Source organism: Rattus norvegicus, chromosome 16 (genome assembly GCF_036323735.1).
Source record: "Rattus norvegicus strain BN/NHsdMcwi chromosome 16, GRCr8, whole genome shotgun sequence".
Taxonomy (NCBI): Eukaryota; Metazoa; Chordata; class Mammalia; order Rodentia; family Muridae; genus Rattus; species Rattus norvegicus.
This window is the reverse complement of record NC_086034.1, coordinates 1618495-1632784: the sequence shown is the minus strand read 5'-3', so window position 1 is coordinate 1632784 and position 14290 is coordinate 1618495. Positions and strand designations below refer to the sequence as shown.

Below are 14290 nucleotides of genomic sequence, written 5' to 3'. Positions count from 1 at the left end.
GTGAGTTTTCTATTAGGAAGCTGGGAGTGAGGGCACCCAATGAGAACAAGCTGAGTGTTGGGGGGAAAAGGAAGTCTTTATTTTCACTGTGCTCTGCTGTACCTTTCTAAACTTGTTCCTTTTGAAGGTCTTGCTAATTATATTTTAAAGTCAATAGCAGATGGTACAGAAATCAAGTCACCTTGGAACTAACCTTATTGACAGGGCTGGTGAGATGGCTCATCTGGTAAAAGTGTGTGTGGCCAAGCCTGATGACCTGAGAGAAAGGAGAGACCCAACTCTAACAAGTTGTCCTCTGACTTTACTTCCAGAGCTATGGCATGTGTGGGTGTGCACACACAGACAAACGTAAACAAATACTTGAACAGTACGTGTAAAAAAGTGAGAAAGTTCTTGTGTGTTTTGCTCTGAAAATTGTTGTCCTTTCTGGAGACAGCAGGAGAAAGCAAATAGACACCAATCCTCAGGTTGCAAGATAACCAAATTTCTAGTTGACACATCTCTAAATACATAAAGGTTTTGGGTTTGTTTTGGTTTGGTTTTTGGTTTTCATTTTTTTCCCCTCTGACAAATTGTCCCTGCAGGGTCAGGGTCAGTGGCTCAGTGATAGAGCACAGACCAAGCATGCACAGGCCTTGGGTTCCACATCTCTACCACACACACACACACACACACACACACACACACACACACAGCCCCATGGATCTTCCCCAGTGTGGTTGTTGACATAAGGAAACTCATCTTTTCTCCTCCCCACCATCCTGTTCTAATTTTTCAGTATATTTTTATTTCCCATTTTATTGCCTAGGGATTTTTAGGGAGAGGAAGAGTCATTCCTGAGTTGTGTTTGGAATTTGAGTCTTCAATTCCCAACAAATTAAAAAGGGCCTAAGGGAGTGTAGAGAGGAGACCTCCAGCTTTGTAAGGAGGAAGTGCCAAAGGGCTTCCCTCCTGTCCTAAGAGAGGCTCCTGAAAAGGGAACCTTGCCTTTTTGTGAACTGGCAGGAAAACTAAGTTTCCTGACATCAGCAGTCCCTTCTCTGGACATTCTATTGTACCCTGGTGAGCTCCTGACACCCCCTGTGATGTCATCAGTGGTGTAGTGACACCAGCTGCTCTCCTTTAGTACCTATTGGGTCCACCCACAGACATGCTGGCCAGACTAAGCAGGTTACTTGGGAGAGAGAATGGAGAACACAGAGAGACCAGAGAGAAAGAGGCAGAGAGGGCTGGCCTTCGGCTTCAGTGTAAAACGGCAAGAAATAAATGTCCTTGTGAAAGTGAATCCTGGGCAGGGATGGGGAGCTTCTTGGAGGAGCTCTTCTTGGAGGCTTGAGCTGGGCCTTTCAGTTAATGGGGTACAGAAACTGGAGCCTCTGGGAAGCGACTAGACATTCATGCTGGAAAGTCGAGGATTACAGAACATTAGTTTGTCCACCTCAAAATCCATTAGCTGGCAAGGCCAAAGCTATTGTGTCAAAAAGGTCTAGCTTTTACTCTTACTGGGGGATGGCAGTGTCATGGCAGGATACAGGGAGGTGTCCCCAGCATAGGACAGAATGTCACTGCATTTAACACCCCTGTGTATTCCTTTAGGTACCGTGGCTGTCTGACACTAGTAACAGGGCAAGAAAAGTACTTCTTGCCACCACCTTATGGTCTTAGAACTACTTATGGTGTACAGAACTACTCTGATCACCTCTCCCTGGCAGTGGCCCCCTTAGCTTTCTGAATCAGCTGTTGTGGGTGTCAGGCAGCTGAATAACTGTCAGAGGCAGTGGACCAAGACAGAGACTGGATCCTTCGTGCCAGCCCTGGGTGCTCTGGGCTGTCAATGGGGAGATGTGGCAAGTCTCATGACCGTGTTCTGCTCCTACATGACTTTACCATCCACAGTCATGGGCCTGGAATGCATAGGCAGGAGATCTGATCATATCCACAGCACCTGAGTTCTTGAGGACCGTGCCATTTTTCTTCTTGTTTCTGAATCCTCCAAAGCTTACTTGCATCCTGCGCAGCTGTAAATAAGCTGAAAGAGGCCATCTCTGTGTTCACCTGAGGCATCTGTAGGGAGACAAAGGAAACACCTGAGTCTTTGATACTCCCCTCTCTACAGAGTGATGGGAGAGCGCTCAGATCCGTACAGGAGGCATCACAAGCCTGGGCCAAAATCTTTTGGGTGTCACTAGGTTCCAGACATGCTTTTTTCTTTCTGTTGGAAATCAGGGTGGTCTGCCCATCCTTTACACATGGTCACTGTGCAAACTCATTTGTGTTCATCTATCTACAGGGAACGTTGGGTAGTTCCTACCCCTGCCCCTATCTTCCTCACCAGGAAGCAGGTGAAGGAGAGGGTGGAGAGGCTGGCCACACAGCTTCAGCTGATGACCAGTGAGAGGAATGAGCCATGAGTTTTGGACAAATAGGTATTCATTGTCTCAAACTCCATGGTGACTGTCTTGGGTCCAGAGTTTCACACTTACCTTCTAAAGTCTTAGATTCTAGGAGGCTGCACCCCCCAGGGTGTCCCCTTGTCCGACATCATCTCTCTAGATGTTTCCCAGAGGCAGAACCCAAAACCTGGGCAGGACTGAGATGGGAACAGAGATTATTCTGCTTCTTCCAAGTGAACACCAGAGCCTGTGGTCTAAGTCACACAATTCAGGGAGTGAGGCAGTACTGTGTGAGTTCCCAGCATGCATTCGGAAAGGCCTTGACGGGTAGTGGCTTGTGCGAGATACAAGCTGCTGTGAGTTTGTGATGACTCTTTGTACTGCCCAGCAGGTGACTGTGCGCTAGAAGCTCCTGGTAGCAGCTGGAGGGGTCTGGTTCTACTTGTTCTAGCTCATTGTTGCTCTTCTCTGGTCCTGTGCCTTAGATCCTGAGGAAATATTGCTCTCTTCAGCATCCCATTGCTTGCCCTCTCTGTCTCTGTTTGTCTCTCTGTCTCTCTCCTCCCCCCTTTCTCCACATTGCTCTGTGTGTGTTCGTGTGTGTATGTCCCTCCAGACACTGGGAGTCAGGAGATCTGTGGTGGGTCCTGAAGACTTGCCAGTCTCACCATTTCTAGGTGATGCCAGTGCTAAGTTCACAGAGCCCCACCTCAAGCAGCACAGTACTTGGTCTAGTGTTCACTTGGTGTCACACGAGACTCTCTTAGGGAGTTTACAAGGCTGTCCTGATGTTGAGCCTCATCTCCAGAAGTGCAGATCATGTGCTCTGGCCATCTGTATAGTAATAGGCACCCGGGATAGGAATTCTTGCTCCAAAGGCAGGAGAAACATCATCACAGGTTTCTAGTGATCCTGGTATGTAGCATAAACTCTTGGGAAATTAGAGAGCTAGTCTGCCCTTCCAGGCTTCTGAGGGAGTTCATACAGCCTTGGCTTTGTCCATCTGGACATCCAGCCTCTGCTCCCTAGGACCAAGACAGCAAGTTTAACAAGCACCAGGATCTCCAGGTAGGAGCTGGGATACGGCATCCACTGGGCTGGGGTAGTCCAGGACATAGTCTGAGTCCATGTGATGCTTCAGGCCTATGCTCATGGCATTCTTTTTTTTTTTTTTTTTTTTTTGGCTTGTTGATCATGGTCTTATTTTTTGGGACAGATACTACACCAATTATTTCCCAATGATACCCTTTGGCCATTTTGTGTGTACTAGAATAAGAGTGCACTCAATGTTACTAAATTCTATTCTTTTTATTCCCAATGATACCCTTTGGCCATTTTGTGTGTACTAGAATAAGAATGCACTCAATGTTACTAAATTCTATTCTTTTCTATTCTACTTATTCATTCATTCATTATTAAATCATGGCAAAAGTTTTGGCACAGAAGAAATATAAATTACTGATTATAATGAACTTCGATTATTTTTCTATTTCACTTAATTAAGCATTATCATTCTTCATTTGCATGGTTTCTTGAATTGACTTCAGTTTTCTTTTTAAGAAATCTCCAAGTTTTTCTCATTCAGCAAGTGGATACAGGGTTGCTTTATAAACAAAACATAGATCATATTTGTTGATTGTGGTTTATAATTATCTTAATGGTCACACAAAGAAATAAACTAAATTTTTATAGTAAAGAATTCTATTTGTTACTGTGAAGGAAGCCAACAGCTACAAAACTATACTATTGATTTAGTATGAAAGGTTCCCAGCTTGGTACCCTTGATGCATGACCTGGCTGTGTATATAGATGAGTTAATTCCTTAGCAGTAAGCATATGGGCATCACCAGCTTTCTACACTGTGACATACACTCTAACATTTCTACTTAAACATATTCTCATTTGCCAAATCTTCCATGAAGAAGCCATACTATCTTGCTGCTCAAACTGAATACTCTGATGTCTATTTGAATCTTCTATTTTCTAACGTTTGTGAAATTTGCTCATGGCATTCTTTACTCCTGGGCCAGGCCCTATCACAGGCCAAATTCTTTCTATGACAAGCTGAAGACGGAACACGGGAAGTTCATGTTGGACCTGCAGACCTTGAGGAATGAGGACACTGAGGCCTCAGAGAAGTTCAAGAAGCTCAACAAGGAGACTGGCTCCTATCCGTAAGAGCCTGTCTTGGCCAGGAGCCCACCAGCCATGGAATGGTCATCTCTGCCTTTCTTTGTTTTTGGACTGGAGAGTTCCAAGCTCTGGTTCTAGCCTTTCTGCCTCTTAGCAACCAATGTCCCTTGTGGCTCTTGAACTTATGCCTCTTGGACTCAGTTTTGCTGAGTGTGAGTGAGACTAGGATTGTCCTGCCCCCTTCAGGAGCCTCTAGATAGAAAGGCAGTTCGTATCTTGAGAGAGTGTCAGTCAGCCCTGGGCCTCTGGGGCTCAGGCAGGGTTTTACAGAGCAGGTTAGCATGGGACCAGTAAATAGAATGTACTCCCACAGGGTCTCCCATTCACCCTCAGAGGGTCTTTGTCCTCTACTTGCTGGTATATCCCCATTACTGTAGATAGATAAGCAGAGGCGGGAGACTCCTCTTGTTCTTGGAGGTACATAGATTTCTTTTTGGAGAGATATTTTTAGAAGTAGTTTGATTCTTTCTGGAACTGGCTGTTCCCTGATTTTGGCCTTCTGAGTATAGCTATCATGGCTGTATTAGATGCTTGTCTAGGTTTCCATGGGTCCTGATGGGGCTAATGTACCTGGGAGTAGAAATGGTAAGGAGAGACTGACAGAAGCTTACTATGAGGTGAGTCTTTCCAGCAACCTCCACCGTTGGCTCCAGATAGAGCAGACCTGGCCGAAGAAGGTGGACAGGCTGAGGCAGGACAAGAAGAAAGTGCAGGGGGATTGGTCCCTGCTCTAGCAGCATTTGGGGGACTTGAAGCTGCTCTGTCAGGACCAACAGGAGGAAACCAGTGAGCTCCAGACCCCGCAACAGCTAGCAGGGTAGGCAGCTAGGTCAGGCTAAGGTCTAGTACCATTTGCCCGTTGACTGTCTGTCTGCTCATCCACACACCAGTGCTTTTACCCATCACCTTATTCACCCAGCTACCCACCTCATGCCATCCAATTGGGCATTTATTCTGTGTCCATGCCCGAGGATTTCTGGGAAGTTAGTTTCTCTAGAGAAACTAAATATTTGGCAAGCAAACCCAGCTGATCTTCTTGAAGCTGCAGTCGAGAGAGAGAGAGAGAGAGAGAGAGAGAGAGAGAGAGAGAGAGATGAGCAACATGTCACATACCTACATGTCTGTAGGTTGATGTCATTATGCAAGTGAAGGCAGACACAAGGTAAAACGGGGCCTGACATTGGAGAAGGAACAGAGGTTTTAGAAGGAGAGGGAGAAGCAGAAGAGAGGAGGGACAACATGGAGGCAGACGTAAAATGATCCTCGCCATGCATCTCTACATAGGTACAGGTTGTTAGGAATATTTCTTTCTTTCTTTTTTTTTTTTCAGAGCTGGGAACCGAACCCAGGGCCTTGCGCAAGCGCTCTACCACTGAGCTAAATCCCCAACCCCGTTATGAATATTTCTTAAGGGATGGATTTCTATAGGTCAATTTATCTTATCTAGGTGGGCAGTTCATATCCTTATCAATTGGTTATGAGTTTATTGTTTGAATGTATTGTGGATTGAGAATTTAACATATAAATCTGGTTGGGTTGCAGTTTGTTGAGTCTTGATTTTACCAGGTGGCTGGAACCAGAGAGTTCGCGGCTAGTAGAGAGCGGCCGGGAGAGATACTAACCAGAGATAAATTATGGTTAGTTCCTTATGGCCCCACAGGTGCCGGAACTAACTCTAGGGATCAGCGTGGCACGGTGCCATGTCGGAATGGCTCGAGGATCGCCTGGGTCTGAGAGTACTTGGGGGCATCATGGAGCTGCTGAGTTGGAAGTACACGGCAATGCCATGTGGCCCTGCGGTGCCGGCGCTAGGGCAGGAGAAAAGGTTCCGCCATTTTTTTTTTTTTTTTTTTTTTTTTTGAGCTGGGGACCGAACCCAGGGCCTTGCGCTTCCTAGGCAAGCGCTCTACCACTGAGCTAAATCCCCAACCCCCCCGCCATTTTTTAATATTTACTGCAACACATGTCCTCACGATAGGCAGGGTGCTATGCACAGAGCTTTGAGTGAGTGAGGTCTAGGTAACTGTGGGTATGGCAGGGTTCACATGAGCACCATGGCTGGGATTGCGAAGAGAGCCCAGCACAAATGTCAAATGAGTGCTTCTCATTGTCATCCATTTGGGTGGCATGTGGCCTTCTTCTCTTTTTTTCCTGCAACCCAAGGGATCTCAGCCCTTCGCCCAGTTCTTGGTTCGCACTGACAGAAGCCTGAGTATCAGCTTGTCGGCCCTGTTCTGTGAGTGTTGCTGAAGAGGTCTCCCTCTCTGGTGTTCACAGTTGGATGCTGACTAGATGGCCAGGGATGTGGGAAGGACTTTTGAAAGCTAGGGGTAGGGGTAGAAGCTTTGGGGCTTTAGGGGAAAGATTCTCTAACTAACCCAACATAGTCTGGCTGAGTAGAGCATGCTCCCTCCCCACAGAAGTCTTAGTCCTCAAGGAATAGGTAGTAGGGCTGTGAGACTCTTCTGAAGAGCTGGCGTGCTTAGCCGGAACTTGGCAGTTGCCAGGAGGTTGCTTTCTGCTTACCTTTCCCCCTTCTATTTGTCTTTGTGAATTTGTCTGTAGTCTACCAGTCTAGGCATGCAGGGCTGCAGTGCATCGTGTGTGTGCCTTGGCTGGAGGAGACCAACAAAATTTGTCAGCCTCTGCCTTGGAACAGGGTTTCTTACTTCCACAGAAGCTTGCCGTTTTGGCTGGCCTGGATGGCCAGCGAGCTCTTGGGATCGTCTGTATGTGCCCACACTTTTATGAGACTTCGTTTGTGCCTGTGTGCAACCCTCCACTGAAGGCACCATCTTCTAATGAACACAAGCAGGAAAGACTGGAGAAAAAGCTGCAGTAGCTGCTGGAGCAGAAGGAGCTGGCCCCAGGAAAGGAATGTGGCAGGAAGGCAGCAGAATCCATTGACTTTCCCGGATAAGACTGGGAGTTGCAGTTTGGAGCCAAAGCTGTCCCCTGTAACTAGGATCTCTGTCTTTTGTGGACCTCTGCTAATGTTCAAGACTCCTAGCCACCACCAGGGAAAGAACACTTCAGGTTATTGTGCTGGTCCAGTCAATAAGAACTTGTATCCAGGAAAAAACAAATATGTTTGATAACTCAGTGTGTCTGTAGAATTGTGTTCTCTTCCTCCCTTCTGAGCTCTCTAGTGTGCTCTGAACAGACTGTCCTTGAACTCACAGAGCTCCACTTGCTTTTGCCTCCCAAGCGATGGGATTTAAAGGCAAGTCTCACCAGGCCCAGCTGAAATTATAATTTTATTCAGGAATATCCCCTTGGACACTGTTAGATGTAACACTAGCTGTCTTCATTGTTCACTTCCCATGTCAAGTGTTCTCTGGATAAAATAGAAACCTATTGCCAAGATGAACCCAGGCAGATGTCTCTGCTGTAGGTCAGAACCTTCATCAGGTGTTATACAACAGACTCATCAAAAGAACCAGGGGGTTGGGGATTTAGCTCAGTGGTAGAGCGCTTGCCTAGCAAGCGCAAGGCCCTGGGTTCAGTCCCCAGCTCTGAAAAAGAGAAAAAAAAAAAAAAAAAAAGAACCAGGATGTAGATTCCCAGTACAGTCCTAAGGAAAGCACAGCTGGCTCTGTTTAATGTCAGAGCCTCTGTTCTCAGCCACGCAGCTCAGAAGATGCTGCTCCAGCACGACAGGTGCTTGCCTCTTGCCTGGGTGCAAGGTGCCTTCCAAGCAGGAGAACTGAGCTCGCCTTGTTCAGGTGCCTAGATTGCAAGGTTATATTATGTGTATCTATTAAACAAGGTGGTCAATGAGCAATCAATCATGAACGATGTGTTTACCTCTCCTGTGCTGTTGACAGTGCTGCTTATACACTATTGTTTTTTCCAAATCAAGTCCCTGGACTGTAGGAGAAAGACCTGTTCTATCTAAGAGAACAGGGAGCATACGGTACTCAGATAAACTCCTGACACTTGTGAAAGGCTGGAACAATTTCAAGGTCCAGCTACTCTGTAGCCCTTATTTCATGTGGGTACCAACAATGACTTCTCTGAAATGATTGGTGTTGACTGTCCTGCACAATATAGATTCTTGAGGTCGCAGATTGACTGCTACATGTAAGGACCCCGTCAGGCTGGTGCCCTAACTGCCTTCCTCTAGGGCAGAAAAAGTCCAGCGAGGGCTGAAAGAGGCCACGGCCCAGTGTGAAAACCTCCTGTAGACCGAGCTACTGTGGTGAGAGCACTGAGAGTCACAGGCAAGAGAGCCATCATTGCCTCCCAGCCCAGCAGCCACAGCACTCATGGGGTGGGTTCTCTTCCTCGACTCTGGTTTTTTATGTGTGAATAGGCCCCAACATTGTCTAGCCTGTGAGCCAGCAAGGCCACGTCTGGGTCTAACTGGCTTTCCTTCTCTGGCAGTGTCCTCTGACAGAACTGAGGGGGAGAAGGAAGCCACAGACAAAGGGAATCCCTGACATTCTCCACACTTGGATCAAGGCCTCCTTAGAACAAGACATGTCCTTAGAGCTATAAACTCATCAGGGAGGCAAGAGCAACCTTGCTACAAATGGTCCAAGTGCCTGTTGGCTCACTGTTTTGCAAGAAAGAAAGAGGAAGGAAAAAAAAAAGCAAACCAATCCTAAACAAAACCCCACCCAGAAATACTCATTACACAGACTTTGACATCTGCCAGCAAGTGGTCCCAGAGAGGGGCACAATGACGTGAAGGGAGAATGCGTTTCTGCTCCAAGTTACTTTGTCAGCTCATTGCTGAGGTCTTTTGTAAGCTGTCAGGGCCCTCAGCCCTTCGTATGTGGAGGGAACCCTGTCAAGGGAGCCTATGTTGCAGTCACACCAGGTAAACCACCCAGAAACCAATCACCCTCTTATCCCGGTGCGGTGCTGAAGCTGCTCCATGCCCTGCACATGTGAGTCTGAAGTTAATGCTCCACAGAGAGGATCACGTCACTCATATGTTCCTCTACAAGGAAATTGACTGAGGGTTCTCCAGCTCACAGCCTGGACTGAAATCCTGAGAAGGGATTTGCAGAGGATGTCAGAGGGACCTTTGATGTCTTTGGACAGTCTTGAAAAGGTACAGGCTCAAAGATCATATGGAGGCGAACAATTACAGAATCAACCTTAGCAAAGGCTTGACCTACAAAGCCCCAAATTGGCATCTCTACACTTGTGCTGAAAAGGTTGTTACAACTAACACTGTCTGCTTTCCTACTGTGTGTCCACAACCAGCCACAGGGTGTGGATCAGTGCCACAAAATCTGTATTGGGAGACTGCTGCTGAGCTAAACTTTTTGTTTGTTGATTGGTTGGTTGGTGTTTGTTTGTTTTAAGTTTTGGTTTTCTTTGTATTGCTTTGAGGTTTTGCTATATTTTAGATCTTTCTTTTGTTCTTTGTTATTTTGTATACACTGTACCTACTGCATATACAGTATATACATTGTATATACACTGTATCTACTGCATATATAGTATATACTGTGTATACAATGTACCTATTGCATATATAATATATACATTGTATATACTGCATATACTGCCTATACACTGTATATACTGAATGCTCTTTTAAAGCTCCTATTGAGTCAAATGACTGTTTCTCTGAAACAAGCTTTTTAAATTAGGTGTGCTGCTACACAGTTGTAGCCCCAGAACTCACAGAGGTGGATATCTCCAAGTTCTCGGCAGTTGGATAATCTCTTCGTGATTCATGTCATATATTCAGCTACTCCTAAAACATGGTACTCTGTATGTGCATATTCCTGAGGTGATCATGCATATCAAATTATCAATAAATACACTGGTATTTTCTGATGCCTCTCAGGAAATGAGAACATTTATTAAGGCAGCATAAAGAATTCAGGAGATCCCAGAGCTATCTGCCTCTGGTTTCCTTGAAATACAGAATCTGTCGAAACCACAATGCAGAGATTAGAACCTCCTAAGACTTGGGGACATGGTGTTTTTAAGGAGCTGTTGGCATCAACTATGCATTTCATACATTTTTTTTAGATTAATTTATATTTATATGTATAGATGTTTTGGCTGCTGTCAATGAATCACATGCATGAAGTTCCCATAGAGACCAGAAGAGGGCAATGGTTTCCACCTAGAACTGGAGTTACAGAGGACTGTCATATTCTCTGGATCCTTTGGAAAAACAGTACGTCTTCTGAATGAATGAGCCATCTCTCTAGCCCTGCTCTTGACTTCTGTCCTTCCTTGCATACTGTATTAGTTGGACTGGATGACCCCAAAACAAAGAAAGGTGTTTGTGGAGCCCCATAAGGACTGGTACATGAGGTAGGCATGGGAGATTGCCTTGGGCTGCCAGGCATCAGTGGGGCTCTCCTGGGTTCAGGGTCATGCCTCAGCATCTCTTATTGTCAGGGTTGGAGAAGTTCTGTCTCTGTTCACCTAGGATGACAATACAGTCTGCCCATCATCTGAAATGCAGGATTGAGAAGACTCTCCCAGGAGTGGAGGTGTGGGAAGGAATTCATGTCGGTGCACCAGCTAAACTGTGTTAAGAGGAAACAGCAGGCCAGCCTGAGTGGCTGGAGCCTGCAGCAGAGGCCACATGGCTCTTGGGGGAGCATGTCTGTTCAAGGCTAAGAAGGGAGATGGCTGACTAGGCTGCTCTTTCAACACAGCAGTTTTCAGAGTGGGTTAGGAAGTGTTTCTTCCACATGGTTGATTTACTCTTGTGAGGCTCCCCTGGAATGGGAGCTGACTTCTGAGACTGACAGTGAACCCCAGTGTTAACTCATGAAAGAAGTAATCATGTGAGTGCCCAACCTCCTGCTGTGAAACCAAGGCTTTTAAGAGCTCTGCAGCCCAAAATGAGGGGGATGGATGTTCAGCTTCTCTGACGTCAGTCACCTGCTCTTTCTGAGCTGACTCTTATACTATGGCATACCTTCAGATACACTGCAAACTAGCTGTGACTTCGTAGTAAATTACTGATCACCACCATGTGGCAGGGGACTCCTTGTCCATCTTTCTGTTATCTAGAAGGATCTAGGGCAAGCCATGCCTTACTTCCATGTAGGTCCTCCTCACCGCTCTCGGCTGTTTTGATAAATGCTAAAAGATTGGTAGATTAACATCTCCTGTTCTCCTTGCATCCATGCAGGTATAGAACAGTTTAATTTCAGCCTGTCTTGGGCTAAACTGTCGTGAGTGTGCTGTGTGGACTGGGGCCCTTCGTCTTCTCTTTCAGAGAAACATCCCCAGACTTGAAAGCATTCTGCAAACCAGTCTCAAGGACCAGTATGGTGGCTGAACCGACAGCTCAATCTCTTTTGAAGTCAGCTTTGTAGTAGTTGCAATGGCTGAGCCGAGTTCTTGTAACTCAGGTTTGTAACTCAGAGATAGAGTACTTGCCAAGCGGTCGTAGCGTCCTAAGGTTTAATCTTAGCACATCTGGACGGAAGGGGACAGAAAATTCACCCTGTTACATCCTAGAGAGAAGCATACAGAAAAGCAGGAGGTTTCACAGAAACATTTTAAATCCTCCAGCCTCCATCTCTTGCCTTCAGTGGAATGCAGCAAGCGTTCACTCTTGAGTTGAACACTCCCAACGAAGGACAGATGCATACACAGACCATAGATATAGATCCATAGCTTACTAAATTCCGGGCTTTCTGTGGTAACTGGAAAGATGGATAAGCAGTTAATGGTAATGTTGGGAAGCCTATAGACCCGAATTTTTCTCCCCCTGGGACACACATGATTGAAGGAGGGGGAAAAAAATCTGCCACAAATTGTCCCCTGAGCTTCGTGAGGTGTTTATATGTGTGGTAGGTCTTGTCCCAGAGAAACCAAGACAATCTGGTTTCCAATTCCTCACTTACGCTAGAATCTCTCCAACTGATACACCCGTGTAAATGGATTAACTACTGTGTGTTCCACTTGACTGATTCGACACATTTGTTATCTTACTTTTGATACAGAGAAGCTTTAGAAACAAAGAAGACCTCCACCACATGTTCACCTGAAAAACAGGTTAAGGGAATGTGGGCATCTAGAACTTGTAACTGCGCTGAGACCACTGTTGGGCCCAAATGGCTCTAAAATGTCTTCTATAGATGCCTGTCTGTTTTTTACTGTCCACCTTGGACCATCTTGAAGAACCCATGCCTTGTGATTAAAGTCTGCCAGTCCCTATGGCCTGCTGATGTCTCACTGGAGCTCAGTGCTTCTAGAATGAGGATTAGATGGCCAGAACGATGCACAGTTAGTCTAGGTCACCTGCAACGCCTGTCTTCTGCTGTGGTCCACATTTTCTGAACTGTGAGTGGTCTATTCCACCATCCAGGGGTTAAGGGATGCCCAGCATTAGTGCTCCTGAGTTAGATACCTGGGTAGGGGGAGAAAAATCAATTCCTGCAAGTTGTCCACTGCCCCCAAAATATGCTATGGCAGCAGCACGCCCATACGTGTGTGTGTCTAAGTACATAAATAAATTCAATAGCAACATGAAATCATATTTTAATACCATGCAACTCTAAACTTTATATTGTCAAGTGACACAGATCTTTGTGGCCAGACGACAGAGGAAATGCAAGGTTCCTTCCAGATCAGGACAGAAGTTGGATGAAAGAAGGAGAGGCTTGCCAGCATGCTGCTAGCCAGGTAGGGGATGTAGGGGTTTGGATATTCTCAAGGTACATGCTCACAGTGGGGAGTGGGAAGCTCGGGTCTGCATTACACACCCCGAAGTCACTCTCTGATGTCTTCTGAATGGACAGAGAGTGGAAAGGAGGGAGCATTGGCACTGTTGTGACGACAGAGGGGAAAGTGTCTCTTCCCAGCTGGCTGTGGCACATTCCATTACCACATGACACTGCTTTCATATGGAGATTCTTCCCTGACCTGCACAGCAGGAGTTGCCACATCAGCTATGTTTGCTATCGAAGCACTTGGTGGAATTTCTCCATTGGAGCTGGGAGTTCTGCTTTTGGCCTGATCTCTGTTTCCACTTCCTTAGGAGAGACCTGTGCCGAGAAGTGAAAACCTACGCCATTGGCCGCCGGCATGAGGTATCTATGTCATCGGTCATGTCTAGGATTTGGGCTTATGGTTTTTTGCCCTTAGAAGCCTGCTGCTTTACAATAAAGTTGAGCCTTGATTAGAACTTTGTCTCGTCTTCAGCCTTCTCTCCATTCTATTGGATTACTCTTAGCTGTTAACAAGCCTACCTTCATCTACTCTTGATGTGTTTACTTAGGTGACGGTTATGGAAGGTCCCTAAAGTATTAGCAGTCAGGAACAGCACTGAAAGGGAATATCCAATAAAGATGAGATACCAGGCAGAGTCATGTATCTCATTCATGCCATTCATCCCAGTTGGATCAGGATCTGAGGAAAGCTTAGGCTACCCTACCTGACACCTTATCTAAACCATTAATGGAAATAAAAATAAAGGAGCCCCTGTCTTCACGGTGGTGGGAGGGTTGAGAGAGCAATCTGTGAAAGACATGGCCTGACATGGTCCTGTGTGCTCCAGGGACCTGGCTCCAGAAGAAGCAGCATCTGGGGAGCTGACAGCATCTTTTGTTTGATAGACCAGCTTGAATTTCCTGTAGTTAAGGAAACTGTTCCCTCACCACCCCACACAGCCATGGCCATAGAGACAATTGCTGAGCCTTGGAACATGGAAGGCTTGGTCTAAGTCAGGGGACACCGTCTTAACTTAAATGGGAGTAGTCTTAGGC

At 46.2% G+C, this 14290-nt stretch overlaps 1 long non-coding RNA gene across 1 annotated transcript; it reads left to right on the top strand.

Annotated features, from left to right (window-relative positions):
* The first annotated feature begins 3323 nt into the window (after positions 1-3323).
* LOC120097444 (uncharacterized) lies at positions 3324-13715 on the top strand. Its single transcript, XR_005494835.2, has 3 exons — positions 3324-3461; positions 4424-13208; positions 13564-13715. It is a non-coding gene; the product is annotated as an uncharacterized LOC120097444 (long non-coding RNA).
* The last annotated feature ends 575 nt before the right edge of the window (positions 13716-14290 follow it).